Below are 2,500 nucleotides of genomic sequence, written 5' to 3'. Positions count from 1 at the left end.
AGCACGTGGATCAACTGCACCGTCAAGGACTCAAGGAGATGATGACGATGGTGGCCGAGGAGGGGAGGAGGGGAGGAGAGGGGGGGGGGGGCACACTGTATTCTTCCTGATGTCATATTGATTCGCCGTGTGGCGACCAGAGCTGGTTTTTGGAGTGAGTGACAGCGATTGCCAAACCCGTCTCACTGGAGCGTGCACGTGCACGTGCACACGCTCGCTTATCTCACGTGTGCGCTGTGCACGTGCACGCTCGTGAGACAAGTGCACGTGCTGTCTAATTGGCCGAGTGACATTTCAATTCAGAAGGCCGGTCCTCTGGATTGCGGAAAGGCGTCATCGCCATAACGGCCCATTTCAGATGTGCACTTAGTCAGCCGCTCACGTGGACAACACACACACACACACACACACACACGCACACACACACAGGACCACCATGACAGCCGCATGCGCAGCCCCCCTGCAGTGACACCCACGGCCCATCAACACCTCCAGTGGAGCCGCTCGGTGGGAGAAATGAGCGTAGAGTTACAATCGCCAACGTCCCCCATGCGTCTCCATCGTCTTCTCCACCGTGCATGAGGTGTGTGTGTTTCTGTGTGTGTGTGTGTGTGTGTGTGTGTGTGTGTGTGTGTGTGTGTGTGTGTGTGTCTAACCTCCGTGCACAGATGCTCTCTATTAATCACAGGGAGCAGAGACAGACCGCGGTGGCCGGAGCGGTGCCAGGTGTACGGGTCCAGTTTTCACACAATGCAACACTGCATCCACCACAGGTCTGGGAACTGAAGGTCTTTTTGGGGGGGGTTATGGAACACGCCGGACATCCAGACTGAGCGCGGCGCACGTTGCTGCATCAGATCCACGTATGAGACGTATTGACAAAATTGCAGTTTCTGGTTTCGATGCATTTCTTTTTTCAAATGCAGGAAGTACATCTCCTCTCCTCTCTCCTATCTCCTCTCCTCTCTCCTTTCCTCTCCCATCTGCCCTCTGCCCTCTATCTTCTCTCCTCTCCCCTCTCCCCTCTCTCCTTTCCTCTCCCCTATTCTTTCTGCCCTCTCTCCTCTCCCCTCTCTCCTCTCTCCTCTCCTCTCCTCTCCCCTCTCCCCTCTCCCCTCTCTCATTTCCTCTCTCCTATCTCCTCTCCTCTTTCCTCTCCCCTCTCTCCCCTCTCCTCTCTCCCCTCTCCTCTCTCCTCTCCCCTCTCCACTCTCTCCTCCCTCCTCTCCCATATCCCCTCTCTCCTCTCCCCTCTCTCCTCTCTCCTCTCTCCTCAAAGCAGGATTCAATAAACAGTGCCGGAGAAGGAAAAGTACTGGGACTCTCTTTTCTAATGAGAGAATATATATTTAGACAATTACTCAGAAATAGTTTTTATTTATTTATTTGTTCTGCTCACGCACTTATTTATTTATTGGGAATATGCCTTCAGCGGTTTACTCCCAGCAATTATTTATAATCCACTGTGAAGGAGAGAAGTGAGGAGGTCTAATTTAAATCTATCGGAGCATATCCATCCTGGTGCAATTTTCCCCTGCCTTCACAATAATTATGATTTATCAAAATGCATCGCCTGCCCCTTAATTATGTCGCCCTCACACATTCCAAACACCGGGTTGGGAGGTGGTGGTGGGAGGAGGAGGATGGGGGGGGGGGGGGTAGAGAGGGAGGGGGGCACACGTATTAAAGGCATTGCTTTCACCCAGGAGCCCCGCGACGTGGTCCCGAGAGAGGTGAAAGTTCACCTGGACGCTCGTCAGTGGAGCGGGTCAACGCCGTTGTCCCGAGGTGCCTGATGGAGCCCCCCCCCCCCCCCCCCCCAAGCCCCCTCTCCTGGATCTCCGGTGGCCCTGCTGGCATCATTAGGCTGTATACCTCCGCGCTGACGGAGATGGAGTGGTCGAGCCCACAACTGAGAGCAAAACAACTCAAGGCTTAGAAAACGTTACCGAACCCACACACGTATGCACGCACACGCACGCGCGCGAGCACACACAACCACCCCCCCCTCCCCCCCTCCCCCCTCATGCTCGCACACATGAAGCAGAGCGCGGCAACCCTGCTGTTCCGCGCCTGAACTGTCATTATTCAGACTCCTTGTCAAACAGACAGCGCCAAGTCGGCATCCCCGCACTTCCGAGAAGGCGCACGGATACATTTAAACAACCCGCACCAACACACGCACACACACACACACACACTACACGCTACACACACGCACGGGCCGTTGCACCGAGCCCCCCCCCCCCCCCCACCCCCCAATCTGAACAGCTGATAATAACCATTTCCTGTGGACTCACTCCGTTTAGCCAAAACAACACTGTGCAGCCCGACCGAGCCCCGCGCAAAAGAGGCCAGAATGTGAACGCGGCGCTTACCTTTGCGACGTAAAGACATTCCTCTCTTTTCTTTCTCTTTTCTTCTTAATTTTTTTAGAGCCCGACTCCGCGCTATAAGGACCCTGCAAAGGCTGAAGACTGCGCAATCCACCCCCCTGCAA

At 54.9% G+C, this 2,500-nt stretch overlaps 1 protein-coding gene across 2 annotated transcripts in view; it reads right to left on the bottom strand.

The window, feature by feature from the left end:
* tenm1 (teneurin transmembrane protein 1) overlaps window positions 1-2,469 on the bottom strand; it is a 233,911-nt gene extending 231,442 nt beyond the window's left edge. For both annotated transcript variants that reach the window (XM_056438944.1, XM_056438945.1), the window contains exon 1: window positions 2,379-2,469. The gene's annotated coding sequence lies outside the window, so the exon portion shown is untranslated. The remainder of the gene's footprint in view (window positions 1-2,378) is intronic.
* Window positions 2,470-2,500: the final 31 nt, after the last annotated feature.

This window comes from Pseudoliparis swirei, chromosome 19 (assembly GCF_029220125.1).
Source record: "Pseudoliparis swirei isolate HS2019 ecotype Mariana Trench chromosome 19, NWPU_hadal_v1, whole genome shotgun sequence".
Lineage (NCBI taxonomy): Eukaryota > Metazoa > Chordata > Actinopteri > Perciformes > Liparidae > Pseudoliparis > Pseudoliparis swirei.
This window is presented reverse-complemented; position numbering and strand designations above follow the sequence as displayed.